This window comes from Carcharhinus amblyrhynchos, chromosome 11, assembly GCF_965287045.1.
Source record: "Carcharhinus amblyrhynchos chromosome 11, sCarAmb.v2.hapA, whole genome shotgun sequence".
NCBI classification, from domain to species: Eukaryota; Metazoa; Chordata; class Chondrichthyes; order Carcharhiniformes; family Carcharhinidae; genus Carcharhinus; species Carcharhinus amblyrhynchos.
In genome coordinates this window covers 68459877-68479520 of record NC_137334.1, presented here as the reverse complement: position 1 = coordinate 68479520, position 19644 = coordinate 68459877, and the positions used below count along the sequence as shown (strand labels likewise).

The following is a 19644-nucleotide window of genomic DNA, read 5'->3' as shown; positions in this document are numbered from 1 at the left end:
TATTTTATATTTCCTCATGGCTAATTTCTAAAATTTAAGAAACTATTTTTAAATTGGCCAAGACTATGTCTGTCTGTGGCAATTGAACAATAAGAACTAATATGTCAGTTTCACAGAAACAGTCACCTCGTCATCTCTGAAAGAACCTAACGCCCAGCGGGCTGCAGAGGCCAAATTTGAAGGGAACTATATAAATGTCATTTACATTTCGTAAGCCACGTCTGACCCACCAGAGACAATTCATCTCCAATGACAAGTAACCCCACAACTTCTTCTTAATAATTGGAGCACTAACAATCTCAGGGATCCAGAAAAAGTGATACAATGTCTCCGACAGAGTCAAAGTGGACAAGTAGGAGTCATGTGACATGACCCTCTCCAGCTGGTGGAACCAGCAACATTGTATTGGTGCTGCAAATGTCAGTCTACCATTTCTACCATCTGCAAGCAAGAAAGAAAGGTGGTTCTGTCCAGGCTTGAATGCCTGACTCCATTTACACTGTTACTGCTGGAACCTTTATGCCATTGCTGACAAAACTGATTCATCTTTACATGTCTCTCTCATTGTGGAAGTCATCTCTCCTGGACTTAGTCTTTGCTTTAGAACTCTGGACTCTCATGAAACAATAATGCTTTTCTCTGTGATCTTTGCCCTGTAAATCCCTCTTTCTCTATACTTTCTTCACTGTATAAGTGTACAGGGGACTAAATAGCAACACCCCCTCCTACGTTTTAAGTTTGCACAGATAAAGTAATTCTTTGAATTTATCCCATCTCCAGTTTGCTGCCGAGTTGTTAACAGAAAATTGGATCACACCAAAACTGAGGGTTGGGAATGACACCACCACTTATAAAGGGGGAAAGCAAATCAAAAGTCCTCTTCTGTTTATGGATGGGTGGTAAGAGGAGGAATCAAGGCTGTCTAAATTAAATCCCCTCCTGTCTACAACAATGTTCAAATCGGTTCAATATAGACAATGGAGAAAGTAGTCATCGAACGATAAGATGATGATGGATTTAAGCCAATACAGCTGTCGGTATGTTTATATTATTCATTTGGGCAAGTTGGGGAAAGTAAATATTTACATTTCCTAAACATTCAGCCTCAAAGGAAAGAATTAGACAGTTTCCTTTGAGAAGGATGCTTGGAGCTAACGGTGACTTGCTTTCCTATGAAGAAGATTGCAGCTCCCAGATATGAGAAGTACAGAATGGAATGGAAGAGGGAATACATCTTATGTTTATCTCCCTAACCTGTCAAAAGATATACATGAGAAAACTAAGCAAGCAAATGGAGCATAGCACTCCAACAATTTTTGCATGCAAACTTTTGTAACAATTGCTGCACACTGAACATTGTGTAAAATGTCTTAGGAACAGGAGTAGACTATTTTGGCCCTTTGAGCCTGTCTATCACAAAATAAAATCATTGATCTGTGCTTTAACTGCATTTGTCAGTCTTTGGGACATATCTGTTTGTACAGTTACCTCACAAAAAATTAGCAAATTTAGACTTAAAAATGTCAATTGATATTGCATCCATCACCTTTTGAGGGAGCGAGTTCCAGATTGTCACAAGCCCTTTGTGTGAAAATGTGCTCTCTGTGGCCCAGTGTCCAAAACTGAGCAATGTACTCCAGATGCAATCTGAAGTATCATTTAACCTCATGGAAGATGGAATTCAAAAGTGAGAAAGGACAACATTCCATTCACCTTTTTGCTTTTTTTTGGACATCTGCAATAGATTTCATGGATGTACAAACTTGAACGGCTAAATCCTTTGGATCCTCCACAGCTCCTGGTTTCTTACCTAAGAAAAATATGTCCTTCCCAAGTGGGTTACTTCTCACGTCTCCGTACTGAAATCCACCTATTTCCTCACTTAGTTGCTTTGTAACTTCCATTTCTCATTCCCACAACTTGCTGCCTCTCCTGAATTAGTGTCTTCTGCAAACATGGATATACTATTCCGTATTCTTGCATCCATGACATTAACATATTTATGGTGAAAAGCTAAAACAATCGTCCCTTCAGCACCAGGCACCATGGGGGTGGGATTGTCTGGGGTCTGCCAGCCACATGTTTGTTGGCAGTGGGAGGTAGTGTGCCATTTGCTGGCAGTGGGATTCTCTGGTCCTGCCACTGTCAATGGGATTTCCCATTTAAGTCACCCCATGCTGTCAGGAAACCTATGGGCGATGATGTGCTGCCGGAGGGACAAAGCAATCCCATTGTCATAAATGGCTGGAGCATTCCAGCTCACATATTAAACCTATCATGCTTCTCACCTTGAAGCTGCTTCTCTGTTCACATTCCACACTGATAAAACAAATACGAAGTACTAATTTAATAAATCTCCAATGCTCTTATTGCCCCATTATAGACATCCAACTGACCCACTTTCCCTTTACCTTCCCCTTTCTCTTAATATATTCCTGAAGCATTTATTGTGAGTTACGTAAAAAAAACTTCCACATCCACATCATTCCCCCTCTTATGCATCTGCCTACCATATTATTTAAACTGTTTCGTTTGTTGGCATTTTGCTGATGTAATGATAGTGAAACTGTTGATGTTAACTTCATTACAACTGTGAAACTGGCAGCAACTTCTGATATCCACACTGAAATTGTCACCGCTCCTCCACAGTGAGCTGTTTTGAAGTCCTCAGCATCTTAGGAATTGCAGATTATTACTTGAATGGGTGTAAATTGAAAGAACTGGGTACTCAATGAAATCTTGGAGTCCTTGTGCATCAGTTGCTGAAAGTAAGCACGCAGGCAGTAAAGAAGGCAAATGGCATGTTGTCAAGAAGATGAGTATATGGACAGGAATATTTTGCTACAATTGTATATGGCATTGCTGAGGCCCGACCTGGAGTATTGTGTGCAGTTTTTGTGTCCTTGTCTGAGGAAGGATGTCCTGCTGTAGAGGGAGTACAGCGAAGATTTACCAGGCTGATTCCTAGGATGGCAGGTCTGTCATATGAGGAGAGACCAAGTTTGTTAGGATTTTATTCACTGGAGTTTCGAAGAGTGAGAGAGGATTTCACAGAGACTTATAAAATTCTAACAGGGTTAGACAGGCTAAATTCAGAAAGAATGTTCTCAATGGTGGGGCAGTCCAGAAGTAGAGGTCATAGTTTGAGGATAAGGGGTAAATGTTTTGGAACTGAGGTGAGGAGAAATTTCTTCACCCAGTTGTGGTGAATGTGTAGAATTCACTACCACAGAATGTAGTTGAGGCCAAAATATTATCTGATTGCAAGAAGGAATTAGATATAGCCCTTGGGGCTAAACACATCAAGGGATGTGGGGGGAACAGGGGATCAGGATATTGAATTCGATGATCACCCAGGATCAAAATGAATGGTGAAGCAGGCTTGAAGAGCCAAATGGCCTACTCCTGCTTCTAGTTTCTATGTTACTTAATTTTACATTGACTTAACATTTTTATTCAATTGGGTTGAAATGGTATGGCCATTCACATCAGTGGGACTTTCCCATCCCACTGCAGTAAATGGAGATTTGACTGGGTGCCAAATTTTCCAACTTTGTTGCAGTGGGCGCATGGTGTGAGCGACTGTTAAATTGGGCTCTAGGTCCTGACACAAAAGTCTGTGAAGATACAACTTATTGGATGAGGTGAAATAGGGTTTTTAATGGCATCCTAAGTCATAATGACTGCCAAACAATGGCACTGACACTGATAACCTCATTTTGTATTTGTGCAATGTGATCCAATATGATGAAAAAGGGTTTCTAAAATAAAGAAACATCTTTTTATAAAGCTTGTTTAAGATATACCAGCTTCTATTTAAACCCAGTGTGAGTGTCTCAATCTTTATTTTGCTTTCTTTAAAATGTTTGGAAGAATAATCAGTGCATTTTACTTCCTGGTTTACCATCTGTGGGAATTCTTCAAAGCTTCCATAGCTAAGGCTGGCACTAAATTAACCGCAGGAAAGGTGGAATCCAGGCATATATATTTCCCTGTATTGTGCAAACATACGTCAGGCATTTTCCACTGAATGTTGTAGATAAAATGGTATCACCAATGGCTAGACAGTGTCTCTTGAACAACATACAGGACAATGGAGTTTTCCGAGCTTTCTTCCAATGCCACCATTATAGATGGGCTGGTTCTTTTATCACAGTTGCTATATTTGGGAACTTTTGTACACATTGGATGCCATACCTGCCTTTAAAACCACTCTAGTGATTTTTCAAAGTAATATATCGCATTTAACACCCTTTGGAATATTCTGATGAAATTACCTTCATACCTCCTCTAGATAGTCAATATATTTCTAAATATTAACCATTCCAGCTCAGAAGGAAATTTGAAATGCACGGCCAAATTACACAGTTACTTCAGAAAGCATTCCTCTTGATTTAACAGGATTAGGTCCAAGTATTTTATGTCATTGATGATTAGCGCAGCACGGTGGTACAGTGGTTAGCACTGCTGCTTCACAATACCAGGGATCTGGGTTCAATTCTGGCCTTGGGTCATTAGTCTGTTTGGAGTTTGCATGTTCTCTTCATGTCTGCAAGTGTTTCTTCCATGTGCTCTGGTTTCCTCCCACATTCCAAAGAGGTGCAGGTTAGGTGGATTGACCAACTATATCGGCCCTTAATAATGAGCAAAGAACAAAGAACAACCCAGCATGGGAAACAGGCCCTTCGGCCCAACGAGCCTGCGCAGCCATTTCAACAAAGCATTTTCCTACACCTACCCTGCTCCGTGTGTATGTGAATGGTACCCCTAATGTAGCCAGATTCAGGGGAGAATAGTGTCGGGTCAATTTGGTACACCAATCAGCCTAAGAGCACATCTTTGGGGTGTGGGAGGAAACCAGAGCACCCGGAGGAAACCCACGCAACCACAGGGAGAATGCGCAAACTCCCACAGACACAGGCCCAAATCCATGTAGCTGCACAGCTAGCAGTGATAGTCACTGAGCTGTTGTGGTGCCCGTCTGCTGGTCCAGGATGTGTAGATTAGGAGGATCAGTGGGGTAAATGTGTGAGGTTACAGAGTAGGGCCTGGGTAAGATGTGCTGTCAGAGAGTCAGTGCAGACTGGATGGGCCAAATGGCCCCCTTCTGCACTGTAGGTGTCCTATGATTCCTTGCTTAAAGAGTCTCAACAAAGAGTATTGAGATTTGTTTCATTAACGTATAACTGTGGCATGGATTCTAAATGATAATAATGATGATATATGAGAGAATGGGAAGGTGCTCCACAGTTTGCTTTACCCATGAAGTTATGTTAATTTGTCTTAAGTAAATACCATACCTAATTCTGCTGATTTCCTTGGTATTAAGTCCCGCCAACCAATGTTGTAATCTGGCACTTTTATAGCTTGTTGTAGTTAATCATAATCATGGGACGGGACAGTGGCAGGCACTGCTGCCTCACAATGCCAGGGACCTGGATTCAATTCTGGCTTTGGGTCACTGTCTCCTTCTGCACTGTAGGGATTCTATTATTCTACTCTATGATTCTAAGATAATGAGTGAGGCTCCAAAAGGCACACACACAGTTATCTCCGAGTCAACCTACGCAGCCACGTTTGACATTTAGTCGTGAAACTTTAATCATCCAGATTCTGAGGCAAAATCCAACACTGAACATGTCTCTATTATTTGGAGAAATTAATAGTTTAACTACCAGCAAGCAATGTTCGAACAAGATATTTTCAATTAGTAATCCAATAACTATCCCACCAACCATCCAGCTAAACAAAATAGCAATAAGAAGTAAGGAAATAAAGATATGCATTTATTTAGTAACTTCCACAATCATCAAATGTTAGAGCGCTTTATAGCCAATGAAGTAGTTGTGAAGTGCAGTCACTGCTGTACGGTGTGTAGCAGCTAATGTGTGCGCAGCAAACACCCACTAACAGCTTGGTGACAATGACCAGATAATCTGTTGATTGAGGGATAAATAATGGCCAGGACACAAGGGATAACACTTCTGTTTCACTCAAACTAGTGAAATGGGATCTTTTATGAGCTGCTGAAGAGGAAAATGGACCCGTAACTTAATATCGCATCCATAACGTGGTGCCCCAAACAGTGCAGAACTCCCTCAGTACTGCACTGGAGTGCCAGCCTTGACTTTTGATGCTCAAACCTGGAGTGAGACTTAAATCATGAACCTTTGACTCGGAGGAAAGAGTGAAATCAACTCAGTCATGGATGACATGGCTTTGGAGAACAAAATAAAATTGCCATTTTTGTATTAACAGTTGCATTATTACAGAAACAAAATGGGCCTCATGGTACAAACATTAAAGAAATATTTCTCAGGCACGGAGTCCCATACATTGCAAACATTTTTCTTTAGCCGCAGGCCAACTCTGCATTCCATGTGCTTCTATATACAATGTCTACATATCATTAATGAGTGCGGATATGGAACGGAGAACCATCACTTAGCTAAAAATTATGGGAATATAAATTGCTGCTCGTATAACTAACACTGAGTAGAAAGGGATTGTGCAAAGAAGTAGTAGATAGTCTCCACAATAAATCCAGTGTGGTGCAGTGATTCTTAAGAAATCCTGTCTTGTGTTAAGAATATAAATGTTGCCCTTAGTTGACATCAGACTCTCTGGTTACAGAAATTACTGTGAATTTTTATGGAAACACTATCTGGCACTTGACATTTAAGAATAAATTTTATTGGTTTCTTTAATTCTGTTTGGAAACATATTTCAGCCATGTAACACAGCCAATATTGCTTTTAGAATGAAGTGAAATGTATCTCATGTAGAAAAAACATACTGCATAGATCTTAACTCCAAGCAAATGTAAAATAGGCAGTAGCACTATTGTTCATTTTGCCTCTCTTATCGATTGATTTTAATTAAAGTAAACATTGGGAGAGAGTTATAAATGCCACTAACTCTCCATGATCCATTTTAGACAACTGAGCAAAGTCAGGATCTATCTGATTATCCTTTACAGCACAGCAAATAGAAATGAAAAATTAACTCGAAAGCAATCAACTTAATATAATCTCCAAAACATTTGATCGAGATGTACATTGGTAATGCCCAGCTGAGAAGGATCTTGGGCTGACACGCAACTTATCTTATTCATAAAAAATGTGCTCTTTGTGGTGAGTCTTAATTTATTCCAAGATCTATTGACCTTAAAAATATTTTACAATTCATCATTATATCCAAAGTTCACATCCCAGTATCTCAATTGACATTTAAACTCCTCATTCACACAACATCCCTGATGATGCATTTTGAGCACTTGTGCTGTTTAGGCAATGGGAGGGAATGACTAATTGGTCAGGGTGTAAATTATTTCAAACCACCGCTTCCTGTAATATTAAAAAGCGTATTATAGCAACTTTACAGTCAATGGGCTGAGAGTTCCTAGTTCACTGTTCCTTTCATCACTCGGACCCGAATTGGGGTCTGATCAGATTAAAACCGAAGAGTCCAAATTTATTAGCTGTGAAAGGGGAAAAAAGGATTCATAGTTCTAAAGCAGCTTTGATGACTTCAAGATGTCCGAAAGTGCTTTGGAACTAATTAAACACTTTCGAACAGGAACCTGAGGACATCAAACACACTGTATAGAATTTTGTACTCTGTGTGAAGCGTACTGGCAGAGGCAAGACAACCAGTGTGTGGCTCTCTAACAGCACAGCCCACTTTTCTCTCCAGATTTTCTAGCACTCTATGTACAGAAAATCTGCATGTGTGATTTTTGTACCCCCACCCCACAGGCACCGGGACTTTGTGCCCATGGATAGGCAGACCCCTCCCTTACAAACATCGGGTACTCCCCCTGACTCCACACACAGATGTGGATGTGCTGGCATTGGACTGGGGTAAACACAGTAAAAAGCCTGACAACACCAGGTTTTAGTCCAACCGATTTATTTGATAGTAAACTCAAGCTTTTGAGGGGTCTCCCTCTTCGTCAGGTGAATGGAGAGTTCTAGCCTCGGACAGAGCATATATAGCACAGACAGTTTAGAGATTACTGATTAGAATGCGAATCTTTACACCTAACCTGCTGTTCAAGTCCTAAAGTGGCCGACAATGTGTGTGGAAGGAGCACTGATCACAGGTAATCAGTGATCAGTGCTCCTTCCACACACATTGTCGGCCACTTTAGGACTTGAACAGCAGATTAGGTGTAAAGATTCGCATTCTAATCAGTAATCTCTAAACTGTCTGTGCTTTATATGCTCTGTCCGAGGCCAGATCTCTCCATTCACCTGACGAAGAGGGAGACCCCTCGAAAGCTTGTGAGTTTACTATCAAATAAATCGGTTGGACTAAAACCTGGTGTTGTCAGACTTTTTACTGTGTCCACACACAGATACAGGGAATCCATCCCTTCCCAAAAGCAGCATTCCTTAAGCAGTGTCAGCCTAGCACCCTGGCACTGCTCACTGGGCACCATGGCACTGTCCACAGGGCAACAGGCAGTATCAAGGGAGTGGGGCCTGAGGAAGCAGGGCCTAAGGAGAGGAGGCCATGATGTGGGCAGGGCCTAAGGGGAGGTGGGGGGAGCTACACACTTTCCAACCAGTGATCAGCTGGGGTGCAGGGTTCGGGCTGTGATTAACCAGGCTGGTTATGGGGTTTCTGAATGATAGGAAGGGGTGCCTGACAGACCTGCACATATGTAATTGCACCTTCCAGTGTGAGCAGCCGATTTTCTGGCAAGCTTAGGCCCTGCCCCTTCCCCTTGCTGGCAGGAAACAGATTGTGCATTATTTGTTGCACAAAGTAGTATACAATTGCATTTTCAAACTCAGCCAAAAAACGGATCTGAAACTTTCTGATTTTCGCCCTTTTTCAGTGCTTAGAATATTTTTGGTAAGATCGCCCCCCTCCCCCTGTACTTCTTCTGACCTGGGACCTAACCAGAAAATTTTGCTTGTGGATTTTTTCTATAACAATCATTTGGTGGTAAAGTGTGCAAATTATTTTGTAATATGACTGGTATGATTTTGAGGAAGACAGGAGAGCTCTTCCCAAGGTTCTGGCTATTATTTATGTCTCAACTATAACCACTAGAGCTGATGCTCCGGTTATTAACACATTAGAAGAAATTTTCCAGGCCTTCCTGTCGGCAGGATCCCTCCCACCCCACCACATGGCTGATTTATGTTTTGCAAGATCAGGGGAATTCTGTGGGGGAACGTATGGCAGGGAAGCATTTTAAGCATGTTTAAACTTATTGAAATGTGTTTAACTGAGGTTCCCACCCAAACGTCGTTTCGTCATAATAAGCAGGCAATGGGGAAAATCTGAGAATGAGATCTTGCTGTCAAGATTTCAAATTCAGCAGCCTCGCAGGATTTCCCACCAGCGTGGCCATTTTCGCCCATGGAAAATGTCAAAAGAAAATCCTGGCCACAGTGTCAATACAACTTATTTCATCCTTTCTTAAAAAAGAAAGCTTTGAATTTGCATTGGATACTTCACGATCTTAGAACACGGCAAAGCGCTTGACAGTCAGCACATCTGAAGAATAGTCTCAGTTGTGGTAGCAAACTTGGCAGCAAATGTGTGCACAGCAGAATTCTACAAACAACAAAGGGCTGCCCATTCGTATTTCAAATTCACTTCCAAACTGATTGTTAGCGGAAAAAATCCACAAGTGAAATTGTTTGTGGTTAGTTTCCAAGTCAGAAGAAGTGAGTACATTATCAGCAACTTGAGGTATGTCCAGAATAACTGAAGTACCGTAGTCATTTAAACATGAGATTCCTTAGAACACATTGGGCGGGATTTTACAACCTTGCTCATCCCGAAACCATAAAATCCCACCCGAGATCAGCAGACCTTTCCATGGTCCACCTGTCACTCACTCCGATTCCTGTGGTGGGCGGGATGATAAAATTCCGGCATTTATTCAGCCCAGAAAGACAGAGACATAGCCATGCCTGCATGAAGGCAGCTCTTAAAATGAATTCAATTGCTGAATATTGTAACAGAATCTATCTTGCAGCTAAAATAAAACAATTCCTGACTTGGAATAACTCTATTTCCCGAGTAAGCAGAAAAATAGAGTGGAGCAGGAAAAAGAGATTAGTTCCAAAGGTGTGGAGGTTAGGCGGATTGGCCATGGTAAAATGCACGGGGTTACAGGGTTGGAGCAGAAGGAAGGGCCTGGGTGGGATGCTCTACCAGAGAGTCAGTATAGACTCAATGGGCCCAATGGCCTCTTTCTGTACTGTGGGCCCCCTATGATTCTTAATTTTGAGACAGTCTGCAAAGTTAGTTTGATCACTTCATATTTTGTAGAAATTTGCATTAACAATACAACAGAAATATCTGCAATCTGACTCATCCTCAAGCACACACTGATCTCTTTTGAGAGCATTAACATATGTATGTGAATCATTCAGAATGACTGTAGTGTAAGTTACTCCTTTATTAATGTTGGTCGCTGTGACTGACAAGCTAGATAACTGGAAATGACAATTCACACGAACTTTGCTGACAAATGATCATATTTGGAAGCTTTTCGCAATTGGGTAGGGCCTGGGTGGGATTGTGGTTGGTGCAGATTTATGGGCCGAAGGTCCTGTTTCTGCACTGTAGGGTTCTATGGTTGTAATTAACTCAATTTTGATTCAGACTACTTGGCGTGGGTTGCTATCACCATTTGGGACTCTGCTGTGCACTCACAGGCTTTTGTGGGCTTACATTAACACCGCAATGAAGTTACTGTGAAGATCCCCTAATCATCACACTCCAGTGTTTGGAGACACTGCAGGAGAATTTAGCATGGTCGATGCATCTAACTAGCACATCGTTCAGACTATGGGAGGAAACTGGAACACCCAAAGGAAACCCACACAGACATGGGGAGAATGTGCAGAGTCTGCACAGACAGTGACCTAAACCAGGAATCAAACCTGGATCCCTGGCACTCAAGGCAGCAGTACAAACCACTGTGCCACCACACTGTCTTAGTATTTGTGAATTATATTACTAATATTGCAGATGGAATTTACTGAGTGTACTGTTCGACATTGTTGCTCAAAGGGTTCTAGTCAAAAATATACCTGTTTACTCTCTGTGTATTCAGACTGTTCATCTGGCTTGCTTATTTTGAGCATTAATAGTTGGGAAATTTTTAGATAGGCATGGACAAATTGCAAATTATCACCACAAATCTGCAGCGATTTTATTACCAGCATTGGTCACGCAGTATGGGGGTCATTGCAAATCAACTAAAAGAAGGAGCCTTGTGGTTTATGTCTATCATGGTAATACGCATGAGTAGACAAAGAGGGAAGAAAATGAATATAACCTGCCCTTGCCAGCTGCACACTATAAAAAGTATTGGATATGAATGTGATTTCCTGGCAGTGATTTCATCCCAGGATTCAGAAAATTATCTAAGCTTCCTTCTGGTGCTTTTGTGTAACATCTGAATCCTTCAGTGAATAGGATGCCCACTAATCATTTCCAGATATCAATTACTGTCTCCATTTATTTTTCTGGAGCCAGTCATCAGAAATGGCAATCATTCTTTCACTGATGTATCATCACAACATTGAAGTAGCATCACAAAATCTGGAAGAACTTGCTTAGCATTGTTGCTTATATATTTATTGTATATTATTGAAACTGGTTTAAACATGTCCTCAATATAACAGATCAATACTTCTCACTTTGTTCCTTTTGAAAATTATGTTCCATGTGTTACAGTCTTATAGAATGGCCTACTTCATTCTGAAAATGACTTGAGAAGCCAATAAAAATATTTTTGTGTTGAATTCCACTGAAGTATTTTAGCCCTCATATTGCCACCTTGCATCTTATAGACTTCTTTGTTCTATCAAAGGAAACTGAAGGAAAGGGGAAAGGAGCCACACAAAGATTAATAGCCCTGTCCATGAACGATCATAGACCTCTTTTCATGCTGTGTCTCTGTTCAATAAGAAGTCATTTCACTGGAGGTTTACTGTGCATCGATCTATTTATTGGTAGAGTTCATGTGCAGTTAACTTTTGCATTGGATCATCTCCCTACAACGATAAAGTGGAAAAGATTCAGCAATTTCTTTTCCCCAAGTAGTTAATTTAACTGGGCTGATAGGTTTTTTTACAGCCTGCTTCAAGCAATATTCGACCTGTCAATAATTTGTGGATTATGCTATTAATATTAGGGATCTATTGCTTATGTACTGAGTGTAGCTCAAAAGACTTTGAACAAAAAGTGTACTTTTATACTTCAAAACAACATCACCACATATGCAGACTGTTCATCTGACTTGTTTTTTAAAGGAAATAATAGTTGGTAAATGTTTAGGCATTTGTAAATTAACTTAATTACTAACAAATCCCAATGGTTATTTCAGTACAGCCTTAAGCTTCTATTAAGGGGACTTGGATTTAAATTCCAATCTTGGTCTATCTAATATTTAGCAGAACATTTTCCGGTTTGTGCTGCTAGTTTAGAATCTTGCCCACCTCCAGCACTTAATGGACATTTAGATTTGCTCTTCTCAGTTTTCTGACCATTCATACTAATCACCAGTAGTGTATGCCTACCGGGAGCAAGCCTGTTACTCCTTTCAATTAGATTATAGCTAACGTGGATCTCATCTCCATTTACTTACCTTGGTTTCATATCCCTCGTTAACTGGCCTAACAAAGGTTTCTAATATCCACTTCCAAGAGCAACATGGACTCATTGTCATCCATCAACTCAGCTTCACTCAATGGCTGGGTTTCAGCACAATGATAAGAAAATGAAACCATTAGTGCTACTATTTATATTGTACACTATGCTAAAGAACTATAAAGGTCTGGCCATGCGTTACATGGCATTAATTCAATTGAACCATTCTGCTGACATCCCCAAATTGCTCAAGCTTCATTGTCAATGTGCTTGTTTAAATGACTGCCTTGAGCACAATGAGGTAATGCTTTGCTAACTGTCTATGAGATTCTGTATTGATAACTGTGGCGTATTTCTCTAATCTACAGTATATTATTTCTGTGTAACTCTGTTTTGTGTATTTTTCACATAATTATCTTATGTGAACTATACCCTTAGTAGCATGCATATTCTATTATGGACCTTTTTAAAACAGACTTGTGATGGGCAAATTGTTCTGAAGCATGCCCGCCCATGTAACTTTAAAACTAAGAACCTATTTTATTTTTTGTTTAAGTCCCAATATAGGTGGCTGCTCTTTACATTAAAGCTTTAAAAATGGAAACGTGTACAAAGCAGTGACCTTTTCATACAAGCACTACACTTCTTAATTCACCTCTCACAAATGGTACTTAATGAGCAAAGACTTGACAGCAAATTAGTTCAAAGTTGTGCTTTAAATTCTCTGGGAAGCCACACACTCCTAGAATGAGCAGGGCATCACAAAGGAACGGTGAGTTTGAGGTGCTGGACACTGGTTTGAAAGCTTACTATCACTAACGAATTGAAAGCCATCTCACTCTCCAGAGTCAATATTCTCCAGCTAGTACCTTAATGCGGCCACCCAACTTTTAAAGGTGGACTAATCTGGAATGGACTTACACTAGTTCTCTCCCAAGTTACCATCAGTGCCTGCTTAATGAGATTCTGATTGAAGGTACATTTCTGTGAAGCAGGGTAGTAGCATGTCAGTTTTCCTAAGTGTTACAAACATGTAATTATAATAGTGCAGGTTTTAATGACAACTAGATTAAACGTACATTTCTGATTGCAGACCTTCATATTGACTTTAAAAACCAAATGGAAAAATGAACAAACAACATAGCCCCTGTGTTTGTTCATGCCTTGTCAGACTTGCATCTCCACAGCTGACTATGAAGAGCCATTAAAATGCAAAGACTGTCTCATGGATGCTCACTAAAATTTGAAAAGGTGTGACAAAGAAGAGGCAGGATGGGACTTTACTTTTTTTGCCTAGTGAAACAACAATTCCTTGAAAATTAACATACATGTTCTTGTGTTTTTTGAATTCTATAAATGAAGCTATAACAAGCCATCTTGAGTAGCAAAGTGCAGAATCCCCAGGAAGAACTCTGAGAGACAACATCAGAAAGGGTACTTTGGCCAAGAAAGTACAAAGAGGAAGGTACTAAGAAATCAAATGCTGTTCAGGCAAAAGGGTGAAATAAGCAATCTGGAAGTGCTGTAACCACAAAATTAGTGAGGAATAAGAAACCTTTCTCTCAAAAATCTGCTGACCTTTGGAGACCACCTGAAAAGAGAAACCCCCCACCCCAAATATCCAACTACAGAAGCTATCACATCTGAGGAACAAAACTCTTCAATTTTCACCCATCACTCCAGACAACAAACAATTTACATGCAAGTTATGGGCCTGCAGCACGTTACTAAAGAACTAAACTGAATTTAATTTTTACTGGTATCTTTTATTCTTATCTGCATGTAACTTTTGTATATATTTAGTTCATAACTTATCACTTTCACTTGACTAACTTTCAGCAGCGATTTCATAATTACCATTTATATAGATGATCTGGAGGAGGGAACCGAGTGTAGGGTGTCGAAATTTGCGGATGACACCAAGATTGGGGGAACGGCAAATTGTGCGGAGGGTGTGGAGAGTCTGCAGAAGGATCTAGATAGGCTGGGCGAATGGGCCAGGAAATGGCAAATGGAATTTAATGTTGGTAAGTGTGAGGTGGTCCACTTTGGAAGGAAGAATGGTAGGAAGGACTATTACTTACGTGGCGAAAAACTGCAGCAGGCGACGGTGCAGAGGGACCTCGGGGTCCTTGTGCATGAGTCGCAAAAACCCAGCTTGCAGGTGCAGCAGGTGGTCAGGAAGGCGAATGGGATGCTGGCCTTCATAGCGAAGGGGATTGAATATAAAAGTAGGGAGGTCTTGCTGCAGCTGTATAGGGCATTGGTGAGGCCACAGCTGGAGTACTGTGTGCAGTTTTGGGCGCCGCACCTGCGCAAAGATATTTTGGCCTTGGAGGGAGTGCAGAGGAGGTTTACTAGGCTGATACCGGAGTTGAGGGGGTTGAGCTATGAGGAGAGGCTGAATGAACTAGGCTTGTACTCGTTGGAGTTTAGAAGAATGAGGGGAGATCTCATTGAGACGTATGAGATGATGAATGGGATGGATAGGATAGAGGTGGAGAGACTCTTCCCGCTCAAAAAAGACAGTAGGACTAGGGGGCACAGCCTCAAGATAAAGGGGGGCGGTTTAGAACGGAGTTGAGGAGGAACTTCTTCACTCAAAGGGTGGTGAATCTCTGGAATTCTCTACCCGTTGAAGTGGTGGAGGCTGCCTCGCTAAATATTTTCAAGAAGCGGGTTGATGGGTTTTTGATAAGAGAGGGGATTAAGGGTTATGGGGAGAGGGCCGGAAAGTGGAACTGAGCCACGACAGATCAGCCATGATCTTATTGAATGGCGGGCAGGCTCGAAGGGCCAGATGGCCTACTCCTGCTCCTATTTCTTATGTTCTTAATCATGTTTAAGAATAAAAGCTTTAATGCTGGGGTTATTTTTAAGTTGAATTATTCACAAATTTTAAAAAGGGGTCTTACACACACACATTATTTGTTCATGGGCCATTTTGAGGAATCACTTTTTTAACGTGGTCATGACATAAGTTCAACATTAGGCTAATATTTAGTATGGGAGCTATGAACCAGCTAACCACACGCAGTAGGGTCATCAACTTCGATATACAGATGAAAACAAAAGCTGAGATTCAAATTTTAGGCTTTTTAGTTGAAAAATTAATGCACTGTCATAACTGCTAAAAAAACACTATTCTTCTAAATAGCACTTCCAAGTTTTTTTAAAAAATCACATGAATTCCTTCCTTTCTACAGCTCTAATTGTTTTGATCATCAGTTTATGATATTTTTGTTCCTATTTCCATATTGGATTTAAGTATTAACCTCAATACTGTTAATAAGCAAATATTCAATAGTTGGGGCAGAAAATCTAAAATCTTTGCAGGAAAGACATGTGCCGGTCAAGAGGAAGGATGGGAAGGGTGGGATTAGAGAGCCGTGGGTAACTAGGGATATTGAGGACCTGGTCAGGAGGAAGAGGGAGGCGTACATTAGATCTAGGCATTTGGGGACAGAGATAGCGTTAGAAGAATACAGAGAATGTAGGAGAGAACTTAAAAGGGGCATCAGAAAGGCAAAAAGGGGCCACGAAATGGCTTTGGCGGGTAGGATTAAGGGAAATCCTAAGGCATTTTACTCCTATGTTAGAAACAAAAGGATGATTAGAGGGAAGATTGATCCTCTCAGGGACAGAGGAGGGGAACTATGCTTGGAGCCTGGGGGAATGGGGGAGATCTTGAATGAACACTTTGCGTCGGTATTCACGCAGGAGAGGGGCCTGATGTCTGGTGCTGTGCTTGAGGAGTTTGAGGATCCGTTGAGGGAAATAGTCATCACGAGGGAAGAGGTGTTGGGACTTTTAGACAGTATAAAGACAGATAAATCTCCGGGGCCTGATGGCATCTATCCCAGGCTGCTAAGGGAGGTGAGGGATGAAATTGCTGGGCCTCTGACGCAAATCTTTGTCTCTTCTTTGGACACAGGTGAGGTCCCAGAGGATTGGCGGATTGCAAATGTAGTACCGTTGTTTAAAAAGGGTCAGAGGGATAACCCAGGGAATTATAGGCCGGTGAGCTTGACTTCAGTTATAGGCAAGCTAATGGAGAGGATCCTCAAGGATAGGATGTATGAACATCTGGAGCGCTGCAATCTGATCAGGGATACGCAGCATGGCTTCGTTACAGGGAGGTCGTGCCTTACGAATCTAGTGGAATTTTTTGAAGAGGTGACAAAAACGGTTGACGAAGGACAAGCCGTTGATGTCGTCTATATGGATTTCAGTAAGGCGTTTGACAAGGTCCCTCATGGTAGGCTGATAGAAAAGGTGAAGGCTCATGGGATACAAGGGCAGGTATGTAGATGGGTGGAGAACTGGCTTGGGAGGAGGAGACAGCGGGTAGTGGTGGAAGGTTCCTTTTCCAATTGGAGGTCTGTCACCAGTGGTGTGCCGCAGGGCTCGGTACTAGGACCTCTTCTATTTGTGGTATATATTAATGACTTGGAAGAGGGGGTAGGTGGTGTGATCAGCAAATTTGCTGATGACACTAAGATGGTTGGATTGGCGGGTACTGAGGAGCAGTGCCTGGCAATGCAACAGGACATAGACAGGCTGGTAGATTGGGCAGATAGATGGCAAATGGAATTTAATCCGGAGAAATGCGAGGTGATGCACTTTGGCCGGAATAATGTGGAGGGGAGTTATACGATAAAAGGTAGAACTATCCGGAGTATAGATACGCAGAGAGACCTGGGGTGCAAGTGCACAAGTCCCTGAAGGTGTCGGTGCAGGTGCAGAATGTGATGAGGAAAGCGTATGGTATGTTAGCCTTCATAGGAAGGGGTATAGAATATAAGTGTAGGAGTCTGATGTTGCAGTTGTATAGAACGTTGGTTAGGCCTCACTTGGAGTACTGCGTCCAGTTCTGGTCGCCGTACTACCGGAAGGATGTAGAGATCCTGGAGAGAGTGCAGAGGAGATTTACCAGGATGCTGCCTGGTATGGAAGGGCTGTCTTACGAGGAAAGATTGAACGAACTTGGGCTGTTTTCCCTTGAGAGACGTCGGCTGAGGGGGGATCTAATAGAGGTTTATAAGATTATGAAGGGGATAGATAGAGTAAATGGTGGTAAGCTTTTTCCGCTATTAGAAATGGATAGAACGAGGGGTCACGGGCTTAGGGTGAGGGGGGCTAGGTATAAGACAAATATTAGAGGGCAGTTTTTCACGCAAAGGGTAGTGGGGGTGTGGAATGCACTGCCGAGTAAGGTGGTGGAAGCAGGCACGCTAGGGTTGTTTAAGAGTCACTTAGACAGCCACATGAGCGATCTACATATAGGGGGATATAGCAGGCCTTACTAAACATTGTAGGCTTGGGATTACGTTTTTGCCTCAGGGATGTTACAGTCTTTGTCTGTTTAATAATGAATTTTTTGTCTCCACAGGCATTTAAGTCCACCTTGTTGACCAGCAAGGGGCATGCATGCGGCAGGTTGTAGTGGGCTGCTCTTGGACGTTGCTTCGGGAGTTGCCTATTGCTTCATGTCGTTAGTGTGTTTAAACTGGACCATCTCGAGGGCAACATGACAGCTCAGAGACTAGCTCTGTTGCTGTGCGGACACATGGATTTGGGCCTGTGTCTGTGGGAGTTTGCACGTTTTCCCCGTGGTTGCGTGGGTTTCCTCCGGGTGCTCCGGTTTCCTCCCACATCCCAAAGATGTGCTTTTAGGCTGATTGATTGGGTAACAAATTGTCCCTATATTGGACCTCCCTGATCCTCGCACATTAGGCATAGACTAAAATCATGAATAGGTCACTGAGACAATGGGACGGCGGCGCGGGCTCGTTGGGCCGAAGGGCCTGTTTCCCGTGCTGTGTTGTTCTTTGTTCTTTGTTTTAAAAGATCATTGCAATAGACAGTGAACAAAGAACAGTACAGCACAGGAACAGGCTCTTCGGCCCTCCAAGTCTGTGCCGATCATGACATCTGCCTAAAGTAAAAGCATATGCACTTACGGAGCCGATATCCTTTCATTCTCATCCTATTCATACATTCATCTAGTTGCCCATAAATGCCGCTATTGTACCTGCTCCCACCACCTCCCAAGCAGCATGTTCCAGACATTCACCACATTCTGTGTAAAAAAACTTGCCTCGCACATCTCCTCTAAACTTTTACCCATGCACCTTAAACCTATGTCCTGTAGTACTTGACTTTTCTACCCTAAGAAGGAGCATCTGACTATCACTCTGTCCATATTACACATAATCATGTAAACCTTAGTCAAACTAATTAAAGCCATGATGAAATTAATCAGTTGTAAGTTTACTTCAACTTAGTTTTCATTTGAACACATTCTTTCACCGATCTTCCTAATCAATTATACTTGTTTAAGCTCAACGAAACAGCTGAATAGCCTGTTCAATCTTGAGCTGTGCTTCAAATTCTCTACCTACTCATTACGAAAGCATAGTGTTCACTTCCTTAATATCTGGTTCCAGCCCATGCCACTGGAAATCCTATCAATGTATATCATTCTCTATTTCTCCCATACACTACTTTCTGCATCTCAAGTTCCACAGTACGTATTCTCTACCTTTTCCAAAATAGCAAAATCCACAGACTACCCCACACTGAGTACCTCTTTACTCAGGTAGATCCTTGCCCCCAATTGTTTTGATTTTGAGGTGTTCATAAACAAGTGCCCTCAACTCATACTGCTTCTTGAACATCTTTCAGTTTGATATACCAGCTCATATCCTATTCTTCCAACCACGGTCTACTGAATATTTTCACCTCCCTTCACCCAACTATTTACTGAAAGACTTCAATGTTCATTGCACTCTGGAATTCTCATCTTAAGTTCAGCAACTTGCAACATTTCTCAACACATTCAAATCAACTTTCACAGTTCTCTACCACAACGCAACACGATGACACAGGTTAGGGACCAGGGATTGATACCCAACTTGGATCACTGTCAGTGCAGAGTCTGTACATTCTCCCCATGTCTGCGTGGGTTTCATTTGGGTGCTCCAGTTTCCTTCCACAGTCCAAAAGATGTGCATT

General features: G+C 41.8%; 1 protein-coding gene across 1 annotated transcript in view; it reads right to left on the bottom strand.

The window, feature by feature from the left end:
- Positions 1 to 19644, bottom strand: part of thsd7ba (thrombospondin, type I, domain containing 7Ba) — a 769281-nt gene that overhangs the window by 484448 nt on the left and 265189 nt on the right. The window lies entirely within an intron of this gene.